The 17,979-nt window shown below is 43.3% G+C and overlaps 1 long non-coding RNA gene across 1 annotated transcript; it reads right to left on the bottom strand.

Annotated features, from left to right (window-relative positions):
- Positions 1 to 78: 78 nt before the first annotated feature.
- On the bottom strand, positions 79 to 17,979 carry LOC124349204. The gene is made up of 4 exons (XR_006920222.1): positions 17,724 to 17,979; positions 17,531 to 17,605; positions 317 to 404; positions 79 to 265 (listed from the first exon to the last, which is right to left on the bottom strand). It is a non-coding gene; the product is annotated as an uncharacterized LOC124349204 (long non-coding RNA).

Raw genomic sequence — 17,979 nt, 5'->3', positions numbered from 1 at the left:
CTTCTGCGCACGCCACAGTTTGGTTTTCTTGTTCCCGTTGAAATCTGCGTCATGCCGACAGCTCCTATAATAATACAAGAAACAATAACAATTAGATATTCTATCCATTTATAACTTACTAGTTATAATCGTTTTGGAATACAAATCTTGTCTTTAATTTAGGTAAAAATATACTTAATTGTGTGTGGTAGGTTAGATTACTTGACATTTCTGTTGTGATCTTTACTTTGGATCGGTACGAATCTTCTGCTTCTAGACACAAAGACTGAAAAATGTGTTAATGGTTTACTCTAGGCTTCTTTATTGCTGTTGTTACCGAGTTTTTGAATTCGAATTCAAGCGGGAACGAAGTTTGCAGACCCTTGTTTCTACGACGACCTATAGATGGCGTTGAGCTGTTCAAACTCTAAAAAAAAAGAAGGGAGACTAAAACAAACGCATTAAAATAGGCATCACTTGGCATCACTGATGGTCGATATCTAAATTTACTATAATTTCAGCACGAAATCAATTAAACTGCATTCGGTTTATTCCGGTACACAATCGATTCAAAATCCCCTGCGACACCAGTGACGACGATGATTCGATTTTCACATAGTTTAGCGATAGAATTTCAACAAATTTAGGTGAGTTCATTGGCGCTGATGTGTTGGAGCAGCAGCAGCAGTTTCATCGAAAAAGGCGAGGTGACTTTGATATTCCAAGAATCACGAAACTTGAACACCGAAAAAAAATAAGCAAACCACCAAGCGCTCGAGATCGCCGTATAGACCGAGCAGTCTGCGGCCCATATATAGGCTAAAGAATAGAAATAACTACAATATAAGAAAACAACCAAATACCCCGGTGGAATAGGTAATGAGTTGGGTCATAGAGTACCGTGTGTATATACCCTCTTATGGCCTCTCCTCCACTTTAAGGGCAGTTGGGGCTCTTCTTTTTCTGTTAAAATTTACGACTTCATTAGGATGAGTGGGAAAAACGAGCCCTGACCCTTCGAATTGCTCTTCTTTTCTCTCTGCTGTTATATACTGATTGTGTGTCTGCAACGTCACCGTAACCGATGAGTGTAGAGTGCAGGGGGCGGTCTAATGATGATCCTTTTCAAAACAATCAGAATAAGAGCGGACGGACCCCGAGCTAAAGGTTTCCGTTGCCCATTTGGCCCCCACAGTTAAATTGCATCTTTCAAGATGATTTTATCCCTTCTTCCCAGGCCTATATAACTTTTTGAAAAAGAAAAGAAAAAGAAGAAAAAAGCTGATTGAATTCGTGTCTTGTTCAAAGTCTAGTTTCCGTTCTTTATTGTGCTGGGACTGTAGGTTGTGTAGGACCCAACCAAAAAGTTGTGACAGAATCAGCGCGGAGGAAGGAGAACAAATGTCACAGTTGTTGTTGTTTTTTCTTCTTCTTCTTCTTCTTCTTCTTCCTTTTGTTACCATATGAAAGCAATAAAAAGAAAGCAGTGCTGCTATAGCGCTAACCCTATCATTGTCCGCTTCCTGTTTGTCTTTTACATCTTCAGCCAAGCAAAAGGACGGGCAGCAAGGTTGCGGATGAAAAATAAGAAAATAAAAATAAAATAAGAAAAAATAAAAAAGTTTTGATTCTTTTCTCCGTTTGTTTCCTTGTTTGTATTACGTGTGTTGCTCGAACGATAGCCTGCGCCTCCATTATTCTTTTCTTGTCTTGTTGTCTTGTTGATGTTGTTATATATATTCCGGCCTGTGTGTGTCTGCATTTATTTCGAACCGTCCAAACGCCGGGCGGCGTGCCAGCTCCGCACATCCGCAATCATCCCCTCCTCTCTCTCTCTCCTTCTTTTTATCTCTTTTTTTTTTTTTTTGTTCTTTTATATTCTGTCGTTGAACGCCAGTCACGCAAAAAGCTCGGCGCGGGTGACATGGCAGGCATCAAACAGCACCACCAGAGCGCAGCTCAACTCTTTTTTTTTTCTTTTTTCTTTTAGATAAATAAATTGACTCGAAAGATTTGTCGATAGAAGGAAGGAAAAAAAGGCCCCAACATACAGCGCCACTTAGAATGTTCGTGTGTAGAAGAATGACGTGTGAGCAGCCAGTCTAATAATTTAACTTTTTTTTGTTTTTTTGGTTTGGTTTGATGGACTTTGATCTAATCCAGAGACAATACGAACCATCTTGATCATTTTTTACCTGACTAGTTCTGATCTCGAGTGTTTGAAATTGGTGAGATGAGGTTATAAGGGGCAAGGAAGAACATCACACACACACACACAGACAGACAGACACAAAAAACAACAAACAAGAGAGAGAGAGAGAGAGATGATCACGCAATCTTCAGATCACTCTTCGCCTCAAAACGGTGCGGTCAACACCTTCAACTCCCTCCAGTCCATCTCCTCTCTCCAGACACACAAACTCTATGATTTGCCACGTCGTCGGGCTTAAGGTTAACCAGCCCAGTCTTCTTTCTTTTTCTATGATGATGACCGTGGTCTCTAGCTCACTCACCACCTCTTTATTTATTATTTCCCGTACGGTATGTTCCGTACGAAATACCACAAAAAAACAAAACTCTTTTCATTTTGTTGTTTCGAAAAAAATAAATAACGAAGAACACACACACGCACCACAGCTCTGCGTCGTTACTTTTTTTTTCGACTTCGGCACTGAGTCCCGGAGGCTTTGAGGGAGGTCTACGAGCAAGACAAAAGAAATAAATAAAAGATGAATTGTTGTTGAGCTGTCTTTTTATTGGCGAAGCTACAGCACCACCACCAGGCTTTATATATATATATATATCTATGTGGTGGTGGTACCTGGATGTGTACATACGTATATGCCTAGTTGGTATATATATATGTGTGTGCCGGTGATTACCCGCTATTAAGTTGTCCGTTAGAAGAGAGGGGGGAGCGAAGAAAAGAAACAAGCAACAACAACAAGAAGACAACATACGAACGAAAAGGCTGGACGGAGCGTCGATCCCATCCATCAGAGATGCAGCCCAGTCCTTGTGCAGAGGCATGTTGGGGGCGGGCGGTTACATCATCTTTATACGCTGTGTGTTGCAGCCCTATACTACACACGTTTATACGGTCGTATAAAAATATATCCCAACCACAACAGCGTCTCAAAAATCAGCCAACCGTCTAATTTGTCTCGGAGAAAATCACGGACTAAATTTTCATTCATCTCTTATCGATTTTGGCGGGATATTCAAAAAGTAAGTTCCTTATTTAAATCCTTTTTTGATTTCTTTTACAGGATTTGAGGTGACATCTGTGGCGACGGGGGGTATTATTAGTGTACTACTAGCTTAGTGCGTCTCTACATGTGATACTGTGTGTGTGTGTGTGTGTGTACGTGGCGACGGTGGTCTTGCAACCAATGCGATTAAAAGCCGCTCGCGGGATTGTCGGAATCGATCGGTTCCATCGAGGAGAGGGACGCCCGTGTCATCGCCGTTGCCATGGTGAGAGCGTACGGTAGGACGATCTCCTCCTACCCCCCTCCGCACCCCTTTTCTTCCTTCCCCCCCAGCTGTCTCCTTTTCCTTCCATTTCTCTCGTAGTAGTAGTAGCTGGGCTATTATGTGCGTCTACTAGACTACGCTACGTCTATTGGGTCTCTTGACCGAGGTTCATATGTGTGCACTACTACACCCGAGCGTTTTCCAGTCGGTCGAACATCAACCACCTCCATCCATCCATCCGACGCTGTCAAACTGCTGCCGGGCTGCTGGATATGTAGATCACACACGTACGCCTCTCTCCAACTTCAACGCAGCGCCCAGGGATTTTTCTCATTTCTTTCTTTTTGATTTCATTTTTATTTTCAAGGGGTAGAAATTTTTATCTATCAAAAGTTGTCCAGGGTTTCATTGTCATTCCGCCCCTCATCCGTCGCTTCAAAGCCGGGCGCCCCGTTCAAAACTTTGGCATTTTCATTTGGACGCGGACGAATGGATGTGCATTGCTCGGATGGCCCCTTTTCTTTGCTACACCCCGGATGAGACGACTCTGCTGTGCTGGTGTGTCGGCCGGCAAACAAACCAAACCTAACCTCCTCCTCCTACCGCTACTGCTGGCCAAAAACACTTTTACCTTGTCATCCCCGCAGGACCGAGTTCTTCTCGGGCAATTAGAGCGCCGCCATTTGCCTCCCCACCACACGTCATAGACGCTGGCGGTTACACACACACACACACACACACAATAAGAAGAGTATTAACACACACACAGAAATAAAAAAATAAAATACAATTTAAAGTTTGGCGCTTATTTTAGTGTGAGGAAGAGGAGGTCGGAATAATTCGTGCGGTTTTCCGATCTAAAAATAGAGACACACACGGCCCGGCACTCGGCGACTCTCTCTCTCTCTCTCTCACCGAGTCAATAACGCATCCGGGAGAAACAATTTAGACGCAAAGGTTGCGCGACCTTTTTTCTTCTTTCCTTTCTCTTCTCCTCGTAGATTCCGATCGACGGGATTTTTTTTCCTGTGTGCGGGATAGGCTAATAAAAGAAATACCCCGGAGTTGATTAACTGTCAAAATGTCAGAGCGACTGTCAACATCGTCGTCTAGACTCTGTCGTCGTCGTGTAACTTCCCACTTGCGGCGACAGAAAACGGAGCCCCGAAAAAAGAAGTAAAAAGAGAGATGTCATCTATATTATAGGGAAGAGATATCACCCACACACGAATAAAAGAGCAGGTCGTGCGACAATAGAAACCCCCCCCCCCCCACTCCCGATCAATTTCTTTTTTTTTTGTGTGTGTTTTTCTCATCGTCGTCCCTACAAGATAACTGCGTCTGTAAAGAAACAAGCCCAAAAGGGAATGTACGAGAAACAAGTCGGAAAAGTGGAGAAATGAGGGAATAAATGAGGATGGTAGAAGAAGAAAACGGGGCCCTCCAAAGATGATGATTATAGAGATGGCGCACGGGTTCCTCGTTGGTGGTGGTGGTGGTGGTGGTGGTGGTTGCATATATCCATCATTTATAATCAGGTGGTGAAATGATGGTGGGTGGCGAAACCCGGTAATCACAGGAGCAGCACAACAGCCGTGGAAGAAGAAGTAAAAAGAAATAAATAAAAAGAGAGGAGCAAACAAACAACACCAGCCGCTATATACTATACCACTACTGACGACCGTTGTGGTTCTTTTCTCTCTCTCTACTCTCTGAACAATAACGAGCCCGAGTTCGTCGTCCTCCCAACAACAATTTCAAGGAGGAGGAGGATTCTTGTTTCTCGGCTGCAATCATTTGCGTGCTGTTCATTCTTCGGGTAGACGCAATGCTCACGAGAAAAAAATTTCGGCTGTCGCTTTTCTCCTTTTTTATGATTTTTTTTTCGGGAAGGGGGGTTCGCTTTGGCCCTTTTTCGGAGGTCCGTCGTGGGTGGCCGTGTGGATAGAGTCGGCGGCGGCGGCCGTGAGTTGCGTGAGTCTTTGACGTCTTAAACCACGTCGTCGTTTCTTCGTCTCTAATAGGTCGAGTCTAGTGCATATGATGGAGACGCTTAAGCGTCAGATGGAGAGACATAAATATCGGCGGGAGATTCAATTAGAAATCGTTCAGATTTGGCACGACGACGTCGCATTTGACACGCTCGAATACCTTCCCTTCTTTTGAAAGACTCTAGCTGCTGCTGCTGTTTCGCCTCTTCCTTTGATGATTGCCAAGAAAAAGAAGAAGAAGTAATAATCCGTGGTGTGCGTTCAACAGCTGACAGCTCTCGACGCTGGGCTTGTTTCTTTTCTATTTCTTCCGCTGCGCCATCAGCGGCCAAAAAAGAGGACGGAGCGCGTAATCGATTTTTAATCGCCCCGCGACTCTGTGTCTCTACTACACACACACACACACACATCTCTGGATGGAAGACGTACGTGCACATACACAAGGATATAGCTTTTGGTGCGTAGGTGGTGGTTTCGCTTTTCTCTCGCTGGAATATCACAGAAAATTGCTTAATAATGGATGAAACAAACAAAATGATGATCAAAGGTGTGTGTGCGCTGTGTGTCGAGTCCTTCATTTGAAATCACGGGGTCTCCTTCCCAAAGTGGGAGGGTTTATTTGTTTTTAAAAACGAGAGAGAGAGAGAGAGAGAAAGAGGAAGAAAAGTTTTTGGAAAATTTCGCGCTGTCCCTCGTTATCGTCTGGCCACCACCACCGTGGTGGGTCCAGCAGCCCCCGAAAATTAAAAAAAAAAACAACAAGAAGAAAAAACAAAACAAAACCCTCCTATTGCTCTGGTCTCTCGTTATAATGGCAGCAGCAGCATCCATGTGTGTGTTTGGAGAGACTCAACTTTTTGACGGCATCCGATGTGTGTTTTTGGACCCGATATTTCCTCGGGTACACTTGAAATAAATTTACGGATGCCAGGAGGGTGAAAATGAGTGAATATCTCTACTCTACATGCAGATAGATTGATAGATATGCACGGTAGTATATTGAGAGGTTTTTCTCTTTTTCTACCTTTTGCGCTGTGGGCCTCTCTTTTGTCTGGCGCCAATGTCAGGTAGACTGACAGACACTCTTGTTATTGTTTCTCCATTCTCTCTCTCTCTCTTTTCTGGGGCCCTTTTTTGCTGTTTCACTTGGAATTGTACATTTAGACATATCCGTTTGACTAGCTACTACTAATACCAGCTACTACTGCTACTCTTCAGAGAGCTGCGCCGCTTTTATCTTCAGAGTCACAAGTCGTCAGATTGTCACCAACCGGAGGAGGAAGAAGCCAATGAGTGTGCAGACAAGTCACATATACATAAATAGAGCCAGTGTCAATTGTTTGTCTCTCTCCGGAATCAAAAAGCTAAAAAAAAGTCCAGCGCGAATGCCACCGGAGGGTTTCTTTAAACTTGGCGCTAGACGTCAGTCGCCGCCCAAGATCAAATCATCCAAAATCTCGATCTTACACAAAATTAAGTCCTTCCACAAAATGGGGAAATGATAAAAACAAAACAAAAATAAAAAAAAAAAAATGATATTCAGTGCAATATACTATCTGGGCAGTCATTTGCATATCGTGCATAATATAGTAGTAGTAGTCGAGAAGATGGGACGCGCCATCATAGATTATATATAGTTCACCAAGCAGCATCTTTTTACATCCATCTCTCTCTCCCAGCCAGCCAGCCAGCCATTCAGCCAGCCAGCCGCAAATGGATAAAGCTTGTTCGACTCGCCGTTTCTCATATAATACAATCTTTGATTGCTCTCCGACCGCGTCGTCATGTTAATTGCTCAGGTGTCTTTATTATATCGTGTGCACCGTCGCAACGTATATATAAATAGTTGCTTGTTATTAATTTTTTTATTTACATCCCCCCACAACAAAAAACAACAACAACCAGGAGAGTGTCGTATAAAAAAAAGGGGAGGGGGAATGAAAATTTTTATATGATTAGGCACTATATAAAGTTATAAAAGAAAAAAAAAAGAAAAGAGAAAGAGAGAGAGAGATAGAAATTAGAAATAATAAGGAAGAGAACGTATGAAAATTGTTTCAAAGGGCCTGTAGCTGAATAGCTGCTTACCGCTGCCTGATTTCTTATTTTCGGGCGTGTGCTAGTGTAGAGAGAGTAGTAGACTCTCTTTCGGGGGGGATTTAGATTGACGAGCTTCTTCTTCTCCTACTACCTTGCTGTGTATAATCTCTATATAGCGTCGATATAATCACATATTCACAAGGTTCTAGAAGAAAGAAAAGGGACGCAACCCAAGAGAAGATGAAAAAAGGTAACCAACAAGTTTATTTCCTTGGAGCTGGAAAGAAGAAGAAGAAGAAAACGGCGGCGGCGAAGATGAGAGAATGAATGCGTGTCATCTCTGATTCGTTGATGAAATTGAAACCTCGCAACAGAAGAAGAAGAAAAGAGACGGCGGCCCCCGTGCCTTTTTCCTCTGCGCTCCCCTTCGCTCCGAGACTTGAATAATTTAAAAAAGTTAAAGGAAAAAATAAGAAGAAAAAAACAAGAAGAAGAAGAAGAGATATTATACATAAAATATTTGTGTGTGTTGAACGGGGGCCTGTCCGTTCGTCGTCGAAAAGAAAATTCCGGCCAGGGAGGGAAATGAAAATTCATCGAGGCCTAGAGGAGAGAGAGAACCGAGAGATGATAAAACATTCCTCTCACCCGGTGCTGTGTGTAGACTTTACCCATCACATATCACAAGAAGAAGAAGGAGAAGAAGGAGACGGGAATATTATAACACATGTTTATAATGCTATTCGACCCCCTGGAATAAAACAAGGGGGAAAAAGTGGGGCGAAAAGAAACTTCTTTTCCAGGTGATGGGGGAAGAAGAAAAAAGGTAAAAAAGGCAAAGAACAAATAGAAACGCCACGTCAGAAATGGTTGATTCGTTTTTCTTCTCCTCAGTTAAAAAGAAAAAAAGAAAAAAGAAAAAAAAAGGGATAGAGAACTTTTCTCCGAGGTACGTTGATTGAAAATGCCACGTGAGCCAAGTCTTCACGCCTTCAAGGTGCGATAGCCACGCATCCTGATGCTGATGCCTACTTAACATATCAGCAGCTCGGGCTCCTCTTTTTTTTCCTTTCTTCTTCCTCATCAGAATTGTATAAATAAATAAGGATAGAAAAGAAAGAAAGAAAGAAATAACCTAAGCAAACATAAGGGGGGCCCTGCGCTGCTGTACACCCCCGCCGTGTTAGTGTTTGTGTTTGCATTGCACCTTGTGTCAATATTCTCTCTCTCAGTTTTCTTTTGTTTTTCTCTCCATTTTCAATATAGGTTACTACTACTTCTTCTTTCTTAAAATGAATTATGGATGTTTGGGCTTTCAATGATTCCTCTTCAATACGGCAAGGATTAGACTCAACTTTTACATCCGGAGACCATCAATAACATTTGAAAGTTGCATTTCTATATAGTTAAGATGATTCAAATAACTTTAAAGGTTCCTTGTGTCCTGTCGAGAGCGGGGGGCGAAGCTTTTGGCATTCCACACACGACGAATAGTGTAAGGTGGTGAACTGGGCATTGTTACGTGCGGATCGATAAGGATCGGAATCTGCAACACAAATCTCTGGTCAACGGATGTTGCCGGGGCATTTTCAGCTTTGCACACTGGACATGTTACAACAGAGAAAAGACAATCCGCCGGACGGCGCCTGCCCTTCTCTTCCACCAAAGTCCCCGGCCAGGGGGTCGACTGTCTTGGCCCCCACATCTTATAATAAGTCTCTCCATGTCTAATAGGGAAGAAGAAGAAATCCGCGCTTAGAACCCCCCGCCCGTTTCCCTTTTTTCTCTCTATACCTTTGGCTCTTACTATTGGTTTTTCTTATTCGATTATTTACGGACTTGACTCTCAGGTGGAATTCCGTATACACCCTCCCCCCTTACCCCTCTAAAAATGAAAAAAAAACCTATGCAGTTTCTTCCCTTTCTGACCATCCCAAATGAATAGGTATATACATGGCGAAAGGTATGTACACACAAAGACACCAGTTCAGTTTAAGAAAAGGGACTGGCTGACGTCTACTAAAAGGTGGTGATGGCCTCATGGGTAGCAGCAGCAGCAGCCAAAGAGGAGGAGGAGGAGGAGGATGATAGAAAAACACACAGACACCAGCACACACACACACTCGCCAGACAATGGGGCCCACCCCCTGGTGGCCTCGTTAATGATCTCCCCCCTTATTTATTTTTCCATTTTTATTTTTTCGCCCTTTAAAAATCCATCGAAGAAGAACACACAAAAATATGTACAAGAAAAGGACTTTTTGAACTTATTATTAGTCGACTTTCCCTTCGCATGTAATTTCCTAATATATGTAAATATCTGGGGGGGGGGGGGGGGAAACAGGCGAAAAACCTTTTTATTGCATAGTGGGAATTGTCGTTTTGCCAAATATCCTGGACATTTCCGGTTAACTTTTATCTTGTCAAAATGAAAGGGCACAAGAACAGAATAAAAGAGAACACGACGAGGAAAAAACTTTTACGAGACCCTCGAAAGTTTGTAGCTCGACTGGCATATCTTGTAATCGACAATCCTACGACGATGTGTGGTGGTGGAGGCCTGTGTTACACAACAACACGATCCATCACTGCGGTCGGATTCTATACAAGCCGGTGCACGCCATCCGCCAGAGAGCGCACGATCCGACTGGTTTAGTTTTTAAAACAAAATCAAAAAAACGGAAAGTGATTTCCCCCCACCGATCAACATTTCATGAATCAACCGTGAGCTTATGTCGGGTGTGGGGATTGCGTAACATAATAGAAAAGTCAAGTCGACGTGACTCTTTTGCCTAAATCCCGTTCGTTCAAAAAAAACACACACAACAACTCTATATGAATATGCTATAAGCGCAGTTTGACACAAACGAAAAGAAAGAAATCCCCCATGAAAGATTGAACAAGTTGAATCGCTGCACTCGAGAGAGAGGGGGGATTTTGATATCAAACTCACGACGAGATTATTGTGTACAGTCCGTGATTTGATATCCATTATAGAAACGGAAACAAACTGGCTGTGCCCTTAATGATTGCCTGAAAAGGTCGCCAAGAGGAGAGATGAATTTCACGTATTTAGCGCGCGGCATTCGAATTCGAAATTCTATTTGGGGGGAAAAACGGCGTTTTATCTCGACTGTATTTCAATGAAAGAAAAAGGAGAAAATTTCCCCATTTTCAATCCCAAGTCTAAATAATAATGGGGGCCCCTTTGAGACGCTTGGATGGTCATCGTCGCCGTCGCCCCCTGGCTCAGACTGGGGGCGCCGGTAATGGGCCGGCCCCACCGCTCTACTAGCTATAGTCGTGGGTAGAAGCAAGAAGAAGAAGACTGGGGACGTTTCACTCTTTATCTTGTGATGCGTATAAACATGTTTCGTTGGGCCTATTTCAATGCGTGGAACGCACAAAAGTACAATTGACAACGGGAACAAGTGGGGTGGGGTGGGTGGACATCGTCAGGATCGTTAGGGTTTTTATCAAAAGGGGAAAGGAGAGATAGATAGAAAAGCTAGAGGGGGGATAGTTGAGTGAACTGGTTCTTCGCAGATGACCGCTGGTCAAAAGATGAAAATTCAATTTCCAAAAATTGATTTCGGCTGGTGGCGCGTTTGGTCGTAGGGCGGTAAGGGCTGATGGGTTTATTTGGCCGGAAAAAGATTGAAAGAGACGGATGACCTTTTTGATTCCTTGACAAAAATTTGATACCGCACGATCCCACCCCCCCCGAAAAACTGGCTGGGAATTCAATCGGCCGGCATTAATGACGGCCAACCCGAAATGAAATTCAACACACTCTATTACACACGAAGCAAAAGAGAGAAGAGAAGAGATGGCAGTGTGTGCCGGCCGAGACGCCCTTTTCGTCGGCGGCCACACACACAAAATATCTATAACAATATGCACACACACAAACACATAAACCCACGGCAATCATTTCAACACGCCGAGGTCAAACTCTCTCTCTTTCCGCGTCTTGTCTATATCTAATAACCCGCCGAAAAACTGTACATTTATTTCAACATTTTCAACGTCCATAAACGTCACTTTGTTGGTTATATTTCCTCCCGTTATGGATGTGTCTATAAGGCCCCGTTTGATACGTTCCCCCTATCGCGCTGCGGAGAAAAGAATAGAAGAAGAAAAACACATCTAAAGCGGGTGGTATTTTATACTTGCATTCCACACTGTGTGTGTGTGTGTGTGTGTGTCTTTTCTCTCTCTCGGATGATGGCGGGTTATTTACAGTGTTTGCATCTTTCTTTCTTTCTCTCTCTCTCTATGGCCGTCCATAATAAAAGAAGAAAAAACCTCTTTTGCGTCCGATTGTTTGCACACGTCACGGCGGCGGCGGCGGCGGCGATGCGCGCCCATATTAAATCACGCGCGCGCGCGCGCGCTAGAAAATACCCCGGCCGCCGCCGCCGCCTTTTAGCGCGCCCACATTTCACAGGAGGTCGACTCTTCTCTTTTTTTTTTCCCCCGAATACACACTGTGTGTTGCGTAAGGTATGTGTGTGTTTCTATATAGCTATTCCGAGAGAGAGAGGGGGGGGGGGGGAAACAAAAAAATAGATATATAGGAATGAGAGAGAGAGAGTCTCATTAGCATAGGTATCAAAAGGAACCGACGACTTTTTGGAAACCCGACTCGTTTTCTTCTTCTTCTTTTCACTTTGCGTGAGAGATGGGCCCAGCAGCAGCTTAGAAAGCCTCTTCTTCTTTATTTTCAAAATACCCGTCGTTGGATGGAAGGGGGGAGATTTGAAATTTAAAAAATGAGAGAGAGTCTTATCTCATTTCATGCAGAAAAATGGGGCAGCAAGCCATACAATGTGCGCATCGCAAATAGACATCGCAATCCCGGCCGGTCGTTTTCAATAACACATTTCACGTCGCAAAGTTCGAACCTGGTAAGAACTGGATTTCGGCACACGTAACGATGCACGTAACGTCTTCTTCACACTTTCACTCTCAAAAAATAATAATAAAAACCAAAACATCTAACGACACACCGATATAAAAAATAAATAAAAACTTCAAGTGTCTGCCAGATTGCACTTGCACCTTCGTTTTTTTCTGTTTTGCCCCGCTGCCAGAATGTGTGTATCATACGCAGCTGGCACTCACAATCGAGCGGTACGTGTACAGAGGCATTTTCTGGTTTTTTAGTAGTGCGGCGAAACTTCAAAAAAAATAAAAAGTGGGTCGACCGCCCGCCATAACCAGCTCTTAAACCACGTAAAACATGAGAAATAAGGAGGAAAATACTGGCGATGAGAGAGAGTGCGTAGAGTTTATAATATTTGTGAGATGAGTGCTGGGGCCTCGTCTATTGTGTGTTATATATTGCCCACCTTTTCAGAATAAGAAGTAAAAAAAAGAAAAAAAAACACACCAGTGTGTGTGTGTGTGTGTGTGTAACACACGGACGTTTGTGTGTTCCTAATATGCGGCGAGAGAAAAAAAGAAAGAAAATTGTTCCGTCTGTGTGTGTGGAAAAAGGGTTTTGCCCGTTTGGTTTTTCTTCCTTCTTTTGTGCAACGGCGGCGTTGGCGGCGGCAACCCGGCGTCTCTCATTTCCACCGCCTATTATGCAACATAATATTTAGACACACCGGCAACCACCACCACCACCACCACCAAAGAACCCCACCGCTGTATACACACTCGGCCGCGCTTCTAATCACGCGCGCTGCTGCCAACTCCCCTTCGGTCGGTCGGTGTTTGTCTTTTTTTTTTTCTCTTTGGCGTCTTTGGAAAAGAACCTCGAGGCTCGCCCTTTTTTGTCGTTTTTCCCGTCTGATGGCCGAGTCCTTTTGCACCTTTAGCGCACACCTTATGATGGTTATTTATATCCTAACATGGCCGGCCCAGGCACATCTCTTTCTCCTGGCAGCCCCCCACCATCAGTCCAGAAATGGGAAAAAGAAGAAGAGATGAACGCGCCGTCGTAATGTAACACACCATCTTCTTTTGTTTTCGCTCATTTTCTCCTGGTGCAGACAGCCGCTCGTTTTCGGGTTTTCTGGTGGTGATAATGAGCCCAGCAAAAGAGGAGGTTTCCTTTTCTTTTTGTGTTCAAAACACACCACCTTTCCTTTTTTTTAATGATCAACATCAGTTTCTCAATTCCCGGAAAAGAAAAATTAATTTCCAAAATGGCCATAGAAATGTTAAAAACGTCCGATTGCCGATTGGACAATGTCGTGGAAACGGTCAAAGTTCTCAAAACGAACTCGGCAAAAATTCGGGCCTATGAAGTAGCAAATCGCGTTACAACCCTTGGCAACCAAGAAAAGCCAAAGACTTTGTATTCTACATAAAAGTTGCGCAAAGCCAAAAGTCAGACCACTGTGTCTACTCTGTTGTGGGGATCAAGAAATATGGAAAAAAAAAAGGGTTGGCTTATTACACGTATACGTGTATGCCCAAGTTAATATTCTCTCTCCCCCTCTCTCCATATGTTATTTTAAAAATTCTTTTCCTCTCGTTTGTCTAAGGATTCCCCAAACAGGATCGGACAAAGTTTCATTTGTCAACACAAACATGAAAAAAAAAAAGAAAAAAGGGTGAAATAGTCCCCCACCCCCTCCCGACTAAAGCAAAGCCTTATACAAGTTTTATCCATGCACAACAACGGATCATTTCCTTAAAAAAAAAACCTTTCGTCTCTAATAAACGGGGAAACTCGCGTGAATTGTGTGTAGACCGGAGGGGTTCCAAGACGCGTGAGAGTATGTGCACAAGAATCACGCAATCTAAAGACAGAGAACGAAGCAAAGTTGTGATGGACAGCACTGAGGGCTTTGCAGCGGAATCGACCGATGAGGCGCAACGAATTTCGACGTGTCCAAATCCTCCACTTTTTCTTTCTTTTTCGGCGTCACGTCGTTTCCCCTGACGTGAAGTGATTTTCCAATTGAACAGAGAACTCTTGAAATTACTAAAAAAACAAGCCAAGGAAATAACCCAAAAATAAAAATAAACCAAAAGATGGCGTTGCGGAGGATTACCGCAAGGATCGATCCCACACCACACGAATTTTTTCGATTTTTATTTGAACGCGCGTTGAGGGTGAGGGCGAGAACCAACATCAAAGTCAATCAATGTCGACCATCACGTATCGTGGGGGGAGAGACTCAACATTTTTCTCGGCCTCGGTTAGCTGCGACCGTAACCGTCCGTCATATTACGACGATCGCATATTAAATACACGCTCCCACCCCCTAGCAGCCTAGCTGGAAACAATCATTTCGATTCGACGACGAAAAATCTTTCAGACGGTCAGTTTTTTTCTCTTTTCTATTCGGTTGGGGTTTTTTAATGATGATGAACGCAAGGCCAGTTGTATTACGATGATTATTATTATTATTTTGTGACGTGCGGCGCCTTTTGCGGCTTGAACCCTCCCTCCTCCTACCCCGGCCAACAGTCACGAGATCGTGCCACCGTTGCAGCCGCCGGTTTCTTCTTCTTCTTCTTCTTGTCCAAACTTTTTATTTGATTTTTCAAACTTATCGATTGCGGCAAAGAGAAAGAGATTGGGAAAAGTGGGAGGAGCCTTTTATTCTCTCTCGAATTCGTTTTTTTTCCGTGAAATCGAATAGATTTCGTTTTTTTTTTCAATCAAATTTCACGATCGTGAAAATGCGTTTTTTGTTCAATTTCGTGTCGTCAATGATGGGCGACCAACGGAATAATGGACCGACACCCCCCCAATACGCCAAACCCTCCCGATAGAAAGGAGGTGGACCAATAGGCGACGATGGTCTCATTGACACCATCCAGGCCTTTGCTGGCCTCACATTGGTCGACCGCTGACGAGTGGGGGGGAATGGGGTGGGCGCCCACCAACAGACACACACATAGACGGCCGCCGCCGTAGCTATAGACACACAGCCGCCGCCTCAGGATAAAATATCCATCCTCGTATTTCCTTCCTTTTTCTCTCTGCGTATTATATCAAATCCCCCCCCCCCACCACCACCACCATCTCCTCTTTTATCCCCCCCCCAACATCTATTCATTTTTATATAAATTTCCCCTCCCTATAATATCTGTGGATACCATCCCCTTTTTTCCCTTTAATAGCCCAGCACACTCGACTCTCTTCTATAAGAGAGTTACACAGTCAAAAAAAGAAAGAAAAAAATCTTCTTCTTCTTTCTTTCTTCTCGGCCGTCGCCACCGCCGTCATCAACGAGTGGACCGCCCGTTGGTTGCCTGGACAACCTGCTGATAGAAGAACCTTGCACCGCCTTGTGTGTGTGTGTGTGTAGCTCCGTCGTCGTCGTCTCTCTCACTGCGTACGTGATGTGTGTGTCTGTTCACAAGATATTTCCCCTCTCGCATTTCCCCCCAACGTTTTTTTTCCTTTTTTTTTCTTTTAATCATTTTCGTGTGGAGATGTAAAGATCCAAGGAGAAAATAATATTCCCGGCAGAACCAATGAGAATTCAAGGAAAATATTTCCAATGAGAATAAAAGGAGCTAGAAAAATATCAAAAAAAGATGTGAGAGAGGCAAAAGAAAAAAAAATCTTGTTGTGAGTGAGGAGGAATCATCCAACCCCCGCGTCATTTTTTCCCGATCGTGAAGAATAAAAAAAGAATCGGAGCCGCGGCTTTTTTTTTTATCTGGGCGACTAATCGATTGATATTTTTATTCCGACAGCGACACAGTGGCGCGCCGGATCGAGTCGGAATCATTTTTTACTTCCCTTAAAGAAATTGTTTCCTGGTGATGTTGTTCGGCGTTAGGATCGTGCCGAGTAATTTGGGAATGAAAACGCAAAAACTATTTTGGAGATAAAAAAAATCCCAGGGAGAAACGCTCCTAGCACAAGGATGGATGGATAGGACTCGTATCCATCCCTCCTATCCATAGGATGAGGCAGATCGATAACTCCGTAGTAGAAATAAATAGAAGAGCGGACACCCAGGCTTTATTGTGGCCGGACAAGGGGATATTTTCGGTTATTTGAGTATGTATAGACGCATCCGGATGGATGCGCACACAAGACAATTTCTCCCAGGGTAAAAAAACAAAAAAATGGTTGGTGGCCGGAGGAGGAATCAAAGAGGCTCATCCATTATGAAGCTCCAAAGTATTTTGTGTGTGGGTGGAGAGACGGGTTGTTCCTGTTAATACAGAGGTAAACACTGCAAACACACACACGAGGCCAGACAGACAGACGGGCCAGGAGGAGGAGGAGGAGTAAAAATCAAATGGAAGGAACCCCGGAAGGTGGGCGGAGGCGATGAGACACACAGCAGGAAAAATAAATAAATCTTATTTTCTTTTTCTTTCTTTCAGTGTGTCTGATGTATCAAATACATTTTTCCACCGTCATCAATTTCATCACTCATTTAAAGTTGCGTCGATTCTATGCGGGGTCGTTTAAAAATTTCTCGAGAAAGTTTTTGATTTAACAACATTTAGACGGGTAACATTAACATTCCCACCCACACAATCATCCGGAATTAAAAAAAAAAAAAATCCAATCAAAACATCATCCAGGTGCTATTTGACTATTGATGAAATGTTAGAAGAAAAAGAGGCAAAATAATTAAAAGTATAACGATTGCACAACGTCTGCCTCGTGAAAAATAAACGGAGCCGCTGCCTTTTGTTTTATTTTGATCTTTTGATTATCTCGGCGACTAATCAATTAGATATTTTTCTATTCCGGCAGTGGCTTTTTTAGAAGAACCCATCCGCCGTCTCGATCGTTCCAAATGGAAACGAGACCACAAAAAAAGGAGATATTTATAATAAATAAATATCAGAAATCCAAGTCTCATTGGATGGCGACCTACATGTTAATCGGTCGGCTTCCTTCTTTCCTATCGATACTCGGAGCACGTGACCAACAGAGAAAAACCGACCAAATTGCATTTGATGTCGTTTTAACTGTTTCTTACATTAAAAACTGCCAAGAGAAAATTTGCATATCAACGGTGACCACGTGATGGGGAGAACTTTCGACCACACAAATTTCGAACACAAAATTGGGCCTAATAAATAAATGAATCACGACTTACTACTTGCGATTCAGACATGATTTCGAAGTTCCAACGCCATTAATCTACAGCACCAGAGTGGAGTTCTGCAGGAAACTGTTTGACAAAATGTGAAAATAAAAACAAGACATTCAGATCACCTATTTTTTTAAATTTTAGACAGGCAGCAGCATGCACACACTTGAACAAAAGTTAAAAACGAAATCGCCATTACATTTTTCACGACCCACGGGGTTCTGGTGGATGCAACAAAGGAAAAGTTGGCCAATTTGAATCCAGGAAGATCAAAACTTCACCAAGATTCAGTCTATCGCCATTGTTATTTCAATCGATTAGAAAATCTTTTATTCTTCTTTTTCAACGTGTCTCTCTAACAAGGTTCACACACACACACACACAAAAGTTTTATTATCGGTCGTCAACCATCATTGATTGCAATTGCACCTCTGAAACGTTTCTGGCGCGGACGA

The sequence above is a fragment of the Daphnia pulicaria genome, chromosome 7, assembly GCF_021234035.1.
Source record: "Daphnia pulicaria isolate SC F1-1A chromosome 7, SC_F0-13Bv2, whole genome shotgun sequence".
NCBI lineage: Eukaryota > Metazoa > Arthropoda > Branchiopoda > Diplostraca > Daphniidae > Daphnia > Daphnia pulicaria.
This window is presented reverse-complemented; position numbering and strand designations above follow the sequence as displayed.